At 43.0% G+C, this 12,461-nt stretch overlaps 1 protein-coding gene across 6 annotated transcripts in view; it reads right to left on the bottom strand.

The window, feature by feature from the left end:
- Positions 1-12,461, bottom strand: part of AGPAT3 (1-acylglycerol-3-phosphate O-acyltransferase 3) — an 84,597-nt gene that overhangs the window by 65,047 nt on the left and 7,089 nt on the right. For 2 of the 6 annotated variants that reach the window (XM_069022344.1, XM_069022760.1), the window contains exon 1: positions 2,183-2,450. The exons of 3 other annotated variants lie outside the window; for them this stretch is intronic. The gene's annotated coding sequence lies outside the window, so the exon portion shown is untranslated. Of the gene's footprint in view, positions 1-2,050; positions 2,069-2,182; positions 2,451-12,461 lie in introns of those variants that run through there. One more of the 6 variants, XM_069022525.1, reaches the window with a different exon arrangement.

The following is a 12,461-nucleotide window of genomic DNA, read 5'->3' as shown; positions in this document are numbered from 1 at the left end:
TTCTCTCACCTCTGCTAGGCACAGGATGACAACTTCCAAGGGATGCTGGACAGAGGGATCAATTCCCTCACCAGATCCAAGTTTTCTCTGCTCTAAAAATCATGTCCAGCAAAACACACAAACAGAAACTTCCAAGTGGATAAACACTGCATAAAAGCTACACTTAAAACAGCTGAGCTCTATCTTAGGCAGAAAAAGGCAGAAAATGCACACAGCAATAGCACACAAAAAGCCATAGACAAAAACTAACTTAGGGACAGTAAGTCTGTTAAAAGTCTTAGGGAAGTAAAAACAGGCAGCTTTACTACATCCTCTTTTGCTTCCACCAATATGATTCATCCACACAACTTCTACCTGAGACTGAGAAAAACAAAACACACAAACCCCACCCCGCCAAAAAAAACCAACCAACCAACAACCCCAAAAGATAAACACCCCCACAATAAGCACAGATATTCAAAAATACGTTTGCCCTCCCATCGATCCTACAGAGTCTCTTTACAACTCGTGCAATACTACACTGCATCAGCTCAGTGATCCTCACTCCCCACGGGGTGCTCCCAAGCAGTGTTCACTCTGGAGGTATCAGAAGAAACAGAAAAAACCCTGCTCATGTTTAGATAGACTTGAACAACTCCAGAATGACTCAAGGACAAGGGAGTAATTATTCCTGAGCACTAAAGACAGCTGGCAATTTACTCACATCACATGCAGAAAGACTTGAGCATTCAGCAGCACAGTCAAAGAGATTTATTCGTTCTTCCATGTGCCTCTCTCCCTGTGCTTCCAGTCTCTCTGCTCCTGGGAGCTCCATTATTTATATTCCTTTTTAATCTACCTACTGTTTTCCAGATTCATTTCACAGCATGGTTTTTAAAAATTTTAAAATCAAAGGGAAAAAAAAAGAAATCACAACATTTGACCACAGGAAACTAACACTGCCCAAATAAGCAAGTTGGTATTCTTTTTTCTTTCTCTGTATAAAATTTCTAAACACAAAGAAAGGCAATGGAAAGAAAGATAAATGAACAGTCAAATCCTGAGAAACTAGATTTCTCCTTTTCATTTAAATTTGACAGATCTGGGTCCTGCAGTAAGACTGTCTTCAAGCTCCTCCAAAAAGACTCAATTGCATCTACATGTCAGAAGTCTGTTTTCACACCTCCTTGTCAGCCTGAGCACAGGGTTAGGCTTTCCCTGATTCTTATTTTCCAGGTGCCACAGGAGGCTAAAATGGAACAGTAGAGCCACTTCCTACCCAAAGACATTAAAAAGAAGTGAGATGCCTCTCTACATCCATCACATTCATTTTATCATGGGAAGCAAAAGATGTCTCCTTATTATCCTCAGAGGAAACAGAAATACATAAGTAAAAACAACTTTTCCTAAGTGGATGAGAAATTTAAAAAGTAATTGCTGTTTCAGGAACATGGAACCCATAAAACAGTATTAGTAACTAGAGGTTAAAATATTTACTGGCACATGGAAAATAGAATTCCATGCTTACAGAGCATTCCAAGTATAGCACATTCAGTGGTAAATAGATTAAGACTTCCTACACACTCCAGAGGTGACATGTAGGGCAATTGTAGTGATAGGACAAGGAGTAATGAGTACAAATTGAAAGAGGAGAAATTTAGGTTAGATACTAGGCAGAAATTCATTACTGTGAGGGTGGTTCGACACTGGAACAGGTTGCCCAGGGAAGTTGTGAATGCCCCAATCTTGGCATTGTTAAAAGCCAGGTGGGCCAGGGCTTGGAGCAACATGGTCCAGTGGAAGGTGTCCCTGCCCATGGCAGGAGGGTTTGCAACAAGATGATTGTTAAGGTCCCTTCCAACCCCTTGACATTGTATGATTCTGTGATTACTGCTTTTCTTTAACAAGTTCCCAGCTTCACCTTGCCTCCCAGCACAATCATCACTTTGAAATATCAAATCCCAAACCATTTTTAACAAACAGAGAACCGAGGCAGCCCCATTGCTCTTACACAACAGGTAACCCTGCAGCACCAAAGAACTGCCTGGCAGATATCCACAGGAAGCCTTACCCACTGCAGGGAAAGCTGCTCCAGGAACAGAGGAACCACACACCATCCACGTGAGGAATTCAGGCACAGCCAGAGGAGCAGCTTCCCTGACTTCACCAACACCTTCTGCTCGCACAGCTCACCAGAGCTCACCTCAGGTTCAGGGCCCCAAAGGGACAGCCAGCTCCACGTTCTTGCCTTCTCCTTAATCCAGGGATCTTTCACTGACAAAGTGCCTGCCCCACAGTATCCCCAGCATGAGGCACGGCTGGCCAGATGCCTGTGTGCTTGCACACCCTGCTGCCTCCAGATGTGTCCAGCTGCACGTCAAAAGATCAGGAAGGCACTGCTTAAATGGCCCGTGCTGCTGCAGAGCAGGCTCGGAGAGGAACAGCCAGTACGCACCGACCCACACGTGCAAACCACCCCTCACGTCCTTCACGGGTCCAGCTGCAATCTCATGTTCCTGAAAATATAAATACCCCTTGGAAAAGGCACACAACCAGGGTAAAGTGCAAAGGTAAAGCAAACACACAGCTGCCCTCTGGACCTCTGACCGTTTTTTTTTTACGGTCACAAGGAGGGGTTATGATTCTTCACGAGTGCATTTTGCCAAGAGCCAGAATTGGCTTTTCAACCCCGTGTCCTGCCCCACTGCCTAGCCCTGACTGCAGTGCTGCAGGCTATGCTGTCTCCTCCTTCCCAAGCTAAATCCATCCCCTGCAAACTTTACCAGCCCTGTGACCAGTGGTTGTCACACCACAAAGCACCAGTTCATGACAATCCACAAACATAATTTGAAATATTTAGAAAGCACAGACTATAGTATTACTTGTCCATTAAAACTCTGTAGCACACCATTGTGAGACTCTTTGCTTTTCAACGTACATACTAGTGAACAGAATATATTCTGACCCATATTCAAAGTAGCAGCTGAATTTTAGACAAATAGGTAAAAATAAACAGAATACCTTCTGAAATCAGACCTATTAACTACTACTGCAACAAGCATTTGAGACACTTCAAAGGAAAGAATGTTTGCTTTCAGGAGTGCAATAACCTGGATGAAACATCATTTTAAATGCTGCTCACTAGAGAGATGGGCACAAGTTACTGATCTAGAGGGAAGTTTTCTAGTTATTAATTTCTAAGTTTAAAGCTCTGCTTATTGCTTGATTCTTAAAAACAGACAACTCTACTCCTTTCTCTTGGACATGGAAAAAAAATAAGAGAAAAGGAATATATATGCAAACTCCCCCCCACCAACTTCTCCCCTTCCATTCTATGCCTTCCCTCCCAGAAGGGTATTTAAAAATAGGAAATACCCAAAATACTAAACAACTGAATCTATATAGACCTATATAAAAGGAGTCATAATAAAACCAGAGTCTTAGTGATCAAGTAACCTGCACCACCTTAATATCTGAGAGATATTCAGACAACAAGAACAACAACATTCAGAGACTCCTTGAACCTTACCCCAGTTTGCACCATTGATGTGGCTGCTTTTCAGAGACTGGACTTTCTCCTGCTATCTACACTCATCTTTCTTTCCACAGCTCAGGATGGTTGTCATATTTTTTGTTCTAAGGCAGTTTGCAACAACAGCCCCTTTTGTAAGCCCAAACCACTCTTTAGGAATGATGATGATAAAAATGAAAAAAACAGCTTCATTCAGGACAGATGAGAATCTTGAAATCAAAAGGACTTAAACATTTATCAGAGTATTATCCTCTAGATAACAGAGGATTGGATAGCATAGAGGTGCAAATAATTTTTGCTAGGGAATGACTTCTCTCTTCACATGGCAAATATTTTTCCAACACTGCTAATCACTGGAGTTGTTTTATTTTGTTTCTTTAGACCATCAGAGCTACCACAAAGATATCACACAGTGTTTAGTTTGGAAGTACTGTGTTAAAAGACAATGGAGAACTAGGGGGGAAAAAAAAACTTCTCACCATACCCATCACTGCCTTACTCCTTCTGCCTTGATCATAGCAGAGGAATTGTATTTCACTGAAATGGGGATAACACTGGGGGCCAGAAATAGAGGAGACAGCAAGCAAGCAGACACTACATAGCTCAGCTGCCTATAAACTTTTTAATGCATAATAAAAAACTTGATCTCAACAATAATGAAAATATTAAGGCTTACAGCACTTGCAGCTTCATAAGTATCTTTCAAGGAAGAGTACTCCTATTCCTATGCACGTGCATTTTTGCTATGTTCATTTATTATAGATTAGTCAGAGACCTTAATTTCAGATCACTCTAGTGATTTTAGAGTCTTATAGCCATGAAATTACATCTTCAAGAGAGTCAAATAATCTCATGCACTGACCTATGTGTGTATTTGCATATTGGCACTTAAAGCTTTTGGCTTTAAACACACAGACAGGGAGGCAGGGAGATAAAAAGATGACTGAGGTTTGAGGAGAAGCCTTCCAAGTTAACAGGCTGAGAAAATTCTGGAAATTCTTACCAACACTTATGGCAGAGATCTGGGTTTCTAAACATAGCACCAAGAGATGTTTTTAGATGTTTCCAAGACACATCCACAACATCCACACAGGACTGGCAGATGCACACCAGACCACTGGGAAGCCAATGCCCTTTTGAGAGCGGTGGCTCCAGGCCAGGAGAAATACCCTGAATTACCTAAAGGGACATTCAGTTACCCGAGTTGCCCCACAAGTCTCTACAATGTTTAATTAAAGCAGAGATAATTATAACCAAGTTTAGAACCAGCCTGGTCCCTCCATCCTGTCCCCTTTCAGCCAGTTCTTTTGGTGGACAGACACATGATTTCAGTGTGCAGAAAAAAAAGCTGCTCTTTCAGTTTGAATGCTTTGCATGGTATCAGTCTGTCTCAAGAAACTTCTGAGAATAGTGACTATGAGAGAAAGAGCACATAATAAAAAACCTGAGCTGCACAGGAGGCAAATAGAAGGTGTCTTGGGGTGACCTTATGATGTGTATCCCATATCACTGCCTATGCCCAGAAATTAATTTCTGTGTCTTTCTATGCCTCTAAACTGAGCCTGAGAAGGGGAAGGAAAAAAACTGAGCAAAAAGGTTGCAACAGGAAAGCTCTAGGCTTTCACAGCACATCAAGGGATTTATAACACTATTTCCCTCTATTACTTTGTGAGAGATCATGGCAGTTTCTCTCCCTCTCTCTTAAAAAGGAGAAAAAAAAAATATCAAGCTCTAATATGAAAAAGCATACATTATGAACTCAACCCCCCCCCAGGTTTTAGATACCAGACATTATATATATAAACCACCTGATATACACACACTTCACACTCTTGGGAAGTGTTTTCTAACTTCACAGAGCCATCCTGTTCTCCAAGGACACTGTAATTACTAACAGGAACCACCACGATATAGTGAACAAAGGTGACAGTCGTCTTTTAAGACTCCAAGTCCTCTGCCTTAATTTACTTGAGTCTTTTGTAAGTTTACTCTGCTTGGTGGCAAGACTTTAAATTTCAAGCTCATACTAGCAATGAAACAGGTCAAAGCAAAATATGCCCATAGCTGATCTACAGAAAAAACACTATGCCAAGAGGAAATGGTTTTGTTCCCCTTTGGGTTTTATTACTTTCCCCAACACATTTCTGTTAGTCAAAAGTACATTTAATACAAAACAGAAATTAGCGTTCAGAAGTCTGAAATGAAACCATGTCAGGAAAGCCAGTCACTGCCAATGGGAAAGGCCTACTAAAAATTAGTTTGAACACTCCAATTCTTTCAACTTGTATTGTGAGCAATGCCCAGCAACCAAAACATGCCCATACAAAATGAATCAGTCCTAACTGAAATTTGATTTTTGACCCGATTACATTCTTCCTCCCAAAATAACCTCTCATTAAAGAACTAAAAAGGTTGCAGTCAAGAACTGGCCAACATAACCAGAATCTTTAGTGAGTTAGCACAGCCCCCTCCACACACAGAAACTCTCACTTCCATCACAAGAACTGCAAAACTGTCTGTGCTAAGTTAACAACTGAACAAGTTTCAAGATAGGATTTCTACATAAATTAGGACTGTGTCCAGACCCAAGGCAAAAAAATAGGACTCCCAAGAAAAGGAAGAGATAATGCATCCTAAGAAAACAGGCAGCAGCTCTTAAATGGCTGTAAGAGCCTTCCAGAGAGTAGTCTGAGCCTCCTGGCCTCTGACAAAGCAGCACAAAGTGCCTCAGTGGGACACGGGAGAAGGAGCAGCAGAAACAACTCCACAAGTTCCTAGTGGAGAAAATAAAGGAATTTGACAAACAGCACACTCAAGATGTGACGGACCCCAAGGAGCACTAAGTGAGGCCAGGAGAGATGTGCCACAGGAATTTAGAACAGGCAACAGGAGTCCCAGAAAGGAACAGGCTGAACAGATGAAGCTGCACAGCCCCTCCAGCATCTCTCCCTACACACTCCTCTCTTCCAACCCAGACCAACCCCTAGACCCACTGGCTTAGTTCATAGCTGAAATAATGGCATTATCTATCCAAATGTGGACCTGTTACATTCAGGTCTGCTGGTTGCCTACAGATGGATTTGGGAGAGAACAGCAGTCCCCACCCCATGGCAACATAAGCATTAAACCCAAGAGAACGTGGGAATAAAGGCCATTTTCACTCCCTTCATGCTCCTCCTCTTTCCCCCACATACATCTTGTACCAAAAAATGGTTAGAGGTACAGGAAAGAAAACCTGATCTGACTACACAGGAAGCACAAAAATGAAAACCACAAAGATGAAGTATTGCTAGTACAATTGCTGCATCTATCACACTGTGCAGCATTGAACTACCTGCTCGTTACTGTGATTTGGCAACTGATTCTAAATGCCTAAAAAAGGGCCCTGACCAAACCCACAATAAGTGGGATGAAACAAGGAAGAAGAGAAGGAGGAGGAGAACAAGAGAAAAATTATACCAAGATAAGTTGGAGATGCACAATTTCACCTGTCTGAGAAGACCCACCCTCTTCTAGAAAAGACAGGCAGGTTAAAACTTCAAGCAGAAAAACTCAGTGCAGGGGAAAAAATCCCCAGTTTGTAACCAGGCTGTATGTGCTTGATGCTGCTGGACCTGTTAAACACTACTGCTGCCAGCCAGACACCCCTGCAGAGAGGACCTGTATCAGTGCAGTGGGGCTTTTAATTTGTTTAACAACTATTTGCAGGTTCAGAAGCACACAGCTAATGAGGCCTTGTTAGCTATCCAAAGCAAATATGTACCATGGAGTGCAGGTAACTGGCCTTCTGCTGCTCATGCCCTCTCATACATGTAATTCCACCAGATTTGTGAACTCCAAACACTACATTATCTCCAAAAGACAGTCTTCCAAGATAGATGGTCCATTTACTCACAGTAACATCCAAAATGCTTCCAGTGGAAAGAATCCCATCTTAACGTTGTCCTGGAATTAAGGCAGAAACACATCGGGGCTGCCCTCTCAGAGGAGCATCTGGTACCTTGAAAACCAGCAAATTACAGATTCCCCCAACAGCTATTGAGTTACTCAGTGGAGGCTCAGTTTATCTTAGTTCTGTCTGCCTCATCTAGGCACAGGCTCCATAGGGAGTGGCAGGAAGACTGAATTTCCTTGTGGTCAGCAGGCAAGTTGTGCCTCATTTACATTACAAATACACACATTTTTGATGCATTTTTCAGACACAGCCAATGAGAGCTCAGCACTGCCAAGGTCACACGCTGGCCATTGCTGGGAAGAGAACTCCAAGAACAAGATGCTCCACACTTCCTTGCGTGGAGCATCCCAGATCGCCTGTGTTTTACCAACACACAAAGACCATATGTCCTATCAAATAATTTTAGGCTCACCACGCACCAAAGAAATCAATTCAGGAAGCTGGATGGCATTTCTTTTCTGCTCACACAGAGTGACAGACCATCACAGTCCATAAATTTTCTGGTACTTCGTCTCAGTTACTTGCTAGTGAAGCGTTCGCCGGTACAGGGAGCCAGGAACTTGACTCAGATTTTAATTCACTGCTTATGGTTCTGCAAAACTACTTCAGCACTCACCAGCTTCGTGCAGTGGCTGCAATACCAAAAAGGCAAGCAGGACTGTGCTGTAGAGAGAACCAGCACCTGCATTTAAATTCTGCAGGCACTTACCCGGCCTTTCAGCTTTTGTTTAGTGCCCTCCATGCATTCCTGGTAGTTACGACTCTACTTTGGCTGGTCATCAGGAATTAACTGTGCCACAGAAACTCACTGAGAGCCCAAAGGCTGAAAAAAATAGCAAACTGAAGGCACCATGGTCTTTCTGGTAGCTGGGTTCAGGCACCAGTTTTGAGGCTGATCTCTAAGGTCACCAACTTCAAGGCTTTGCTTAATCTTCTCCATGGAACACGCATGGATTGCAAGTGAATTGTTTCACATGCTCAAAGGGGAAGATAAGAAGCAGCCCCTATCTGAAAGGACCCCTTGACAGAGAAGCAAAAATACCAATATCCTTCCCAAGGTCATTTGATCTGACACTCAGATCCGTGCTGCCCTGTGCTAGAATTCACAGCATGTGAGGCTCCAAGAGTGGAGCAGGGTTGGAACATGAGTCTCTCCCAACATAAAATTGCAGCGTGCGCAGTTAAAGGACATTTCCATAAGTCACCTAACCCAGCTGCCCCCAGCCTTTGACAGCAAAGCTTCTCCATCACCTTTTACTTCTCTTCATCATGACCACTAATTTCATGTCCCCCACCCCCTCCCTAGCTTTTTTTTTTTTTTGTACAGCAACATAAGGGATGAACAGGGAAGGGCAGAACTTACATTCTTTGGATCTCCCTTGCCCCTTGTCCAGATCTCATAAGGGTTCATTTCCCAGTAGGGACCAGGCACTCCAGTCCCCAGTGCAGAAACACCAAACCCCAACTCTCCTCCAGCATCTGCCAGGATCTTTTCTTTCTGAGTTCCTACCAGCAACATTGATTTTACAACTCCTGCTTGGCAATAGAAAGCTTTTCCCAAAGTTTTGCAGCTCTCCATTCTACATCTTAAATCCCTAACTTGCTGTCCTCTCTACAGCAGGCACAGACAGCAGTTCACTCCCTTCTTCTCCCACAGAAGGCTTTTAGGTGTGTTCTCTGCGTAGAACCACCTTGATTCTTTAAACCTTCCCTTTATTAATGTTTTCTAGACATCCCTGTGAATTTCTTTCCACTCAGTTTTTCTTACAGCTTGGTCCACAGGAAAAGGTGCCTTCAGCTGCATGCCACAGTCCAGCTCATGCCAAGGAGAACCATTTTGCAGGTGTGTGTGCATCCTCATCTAGGGTGCTTGATTTTTTTCTTCTGGCGTCAGAGTGAAAGGAAGGGTTTAGGATTCTTGGGGTTTTTTTTGCAATCACCTAAGACTGACTCACATTCAGGTTTCAAACTGCTAAGTGGAAGCACTACATTTTTGGTTAGTATCAAAACAGGTATTTGGTAGGAATACAAGAAAGCTTAGAGCACTTTTCCCCCCTTTAGAAGTTTTGCCAACCTCACTGTGTTAATGAATAGCATTAAAGAAAAGCCTCCAGAGTGAACACAGAGGCACAAATGAATGTAGGCAATGCTATCACCAAAAATCGAGGCTGTTGTGATTAATCTTATTCAAAGGGAGGGTTCAAGAGTACCAGCAGACTCCTCTGTTCAGACTAAACTGCAATCCCACCATAAATGATGCTGCCAACCTTTTTTTTCCAGTGTTGGTATTCCTGCTTCTCTGGGGAAGAGCAAGGAGCCAACTAGATAGGATAGTAAGCAGCCAGTTTTATCTGCTCAGTGACAAAATGCTCCTACCCAGGAGTACTCCACCATTCCCCACACTGGATCAGGCAGAAACCTATAAAACAGAAGAACATAGCTCTGTTTCCTCTTTAGGGATCCAGGACAGTTAATGCTGGCCAACAAGAAAGGACAGGCCTGCAAGAGGAAGGGAGGGGGGGAGAGGGAAAGGAGAAAAACTGTAAGTTGTTTATTTTAGGTCACCCAGTAAAACCAAGGCATCTATGCAATGCTGCAAGGTTCATATTTAGAACCAAATTCATGAGGTTCAGAAAGGCAGCTTACAAATGCCACAATATGCTTCAGACCATTCTTAATGCTTTTTGGCCTGAACCCATCACTTTAAAAGCCAGCAACTTTTTTTTTTTTACCAAGCCCACCCCTCCCACATACCTCCCTGCCACAGGGCAGCAATACAACAGACACTTCTCTCCAAATTAAATCCACTTCTTGAAGGAAGAGGGTCAGGAGGATGAGGGCACTACACTTTAAAAAAGGGCATTAAAAAATAATTATGCTAAACCACGTATCAGCACAAATTAAAGAGAGACAGTAAAATGCCTGCTTTCAGCTTGCTTAAATATTCAATTAAAAAAGCCATCTAGGCAAAATTTTATTAAAATAAGTCAGCTGAGGAAATGCCTGTCAAACCAATCTGAAACCACATTCTTTTAGACCTTCTTTCACTGAGAAGGAAGTCTTCACCCTGCCAGTATCAACCCAATCATGTTCTCAAAGGATGTGCCTTCCTTCACAGCAGCAGTGGTATGAAGAGCAACCAGTGCTCATTTCAAACACAATGCCAAATGCAGTAAAGCTTCTGCTGGCTTCCCTCGTACAAAAACACATCCTCCTCCTCTCTCAGGCCCAGCAAGCCAAATTACCCACAGATAACCCCTCACAGCAGTTCATGGCTTCCTTTGGGATCCAACAAGACAGGTTTAGAATTTGTGATGGAGGAGTTAGTGTAGGTGGATGTGAAGTACAGCCTTTCCACCCATAATGCCTTGAAGGAAAACCAAAGGTTCAACTTCCAGATCAGATCTACCATTTGGGTTCTTGACAAACACTGAGATGATTGCACTTGTAGAAAATGTATAAGGTTTAGGACATTAAAAATTTGATGAAATACAAACAGTGCAGGAAAAAAGAAAGGTAAGAAAGGATCATACCACTTTCTTTTGCTGTACAAAAAGGTACAGGCTCATTACCTGAACGAGGTAAGGCTCATAGCGGGTTGCAAACAGCAGGTTCTGTTATTTCAAAGATGAACACTGTCTACCTGGCTTCTACTGTGAAGTATAACTGAGGTGATGCTGTGAACACCACAAGACTCATCACCACCACTTGTTCTCCAGCATGATATTGCTTCTGAAAAGCCAATACACCACTCCAGCAGTGCACTGGAATACACCAGAAAAAACCTACAGTACACAGACAAAAATTAAACTTTTCCTTATTGGAAAGTTGTTGACAAAGGCTTCAAAGTTATAAAGAAACAGAGAAGTACCATCAAGAGGGCTTTGGTATAAGCACAGCTGCACCCAGGAGAGCTTGCCAGCAGTATACATTTAACACCATAAACATACATATTTAATGGACATGTCTTCATTCTTAGACTATATGCTCCAAAAACCTTTACCGTAAGTTATGGTCCTCAGTTCACAGTCACAGCTCCAGCTGCAACAAGCAAGATAAAGCAATGCCATTTTTAACCACAGTTTTCAAAGGCAAGGCTAAGTGCCTTTTCTAGGGGCTGTGCAGGAGCCAGGCAGCAACAAGCACGTCTGTACCAGGTCAGAGCCAAGGTCTGCTCCATCTCATGACACATCCCTGGCAGAAGACAGCAAATGATGGCCAGAAGAGCAGAGGACCAGGGCAAGCACATTGTGACCCTGCTGCTGCTGCCTAACATCCCAGTGATCTGCAGCCAAGGCACTTCTCTGCTGCTGCCTCCTCCTAAGTTCATCTTAAGGCACCACTGCTGTCAGGTAAACGCAAACTCAGACCTTTCAGAGCAGGCAGAGGGAGAGGGCTCACTGAGTGTTTTCCAGTGAATATTTGGGCAGGAAAGCTTGAAAGGAATCCAGCAGTGTTTGGCACTTGGTCTTGTAGGTCTTGTACCATCACAGAAGACGCTTGGGAAAAATGCAGCTGGAGCGTTAAGCCAGCCAGTTCAGCTTCCATCGACAGAAACAACTCGAGACAATAAAAAGCAAACTGAGCTACTCAAAGTACATCCTACTTCAGATTAAGCCATCTCGACTCCTAAAAGATCATACAAACAACATCCTTGCCACAGTGCTAGCTAAATATAAAATACATCTGTTTTCAAGTAGTTGTCCTCTCCACAAATAAGAAAAATACCACAGGCAAATTCAACATGAAAACCATTTACAGGTTTCAGACAAGTTAGTTATGAGCAGAGACTGCAAAAAGGCATGGCCCTGTCCCCTTGCCATGAGGTGGCCAGGAAAGCAAAAGACAAGATAAAAACCTCAAAACACAAAAGTCCAAAAGCCACCTCAATACAATGATCCCAGTGGTGATATTTCACTGGAAATGGAGATCAATAACAATCTGCAATCTGGCCCAAAGTTCCATTGCTACTTAACACTTTTAGCCAAATGTACT

Source organism: Aphelocoma coerulescens, chromosome 1 (genome assembly GCF_041296385.1).
Source record: "Aphelocoma coerulescens isolate FSJ_1873_10779 chromosome 1, UR_Acoe_1.0, whole genome shotgun sequence".
Lineage (NCBI taxonomy): Eukaryota > Metazoa > Chordata > Aves > Passeriformes > Corvidae > Aphelocoma > Aphelocoma coerulescens.
The sequence above is the reverse complement of the archived record's forward strand: the minus strand, read 5'-3'. Positions and strand labels throughout refer to the sequence as shown.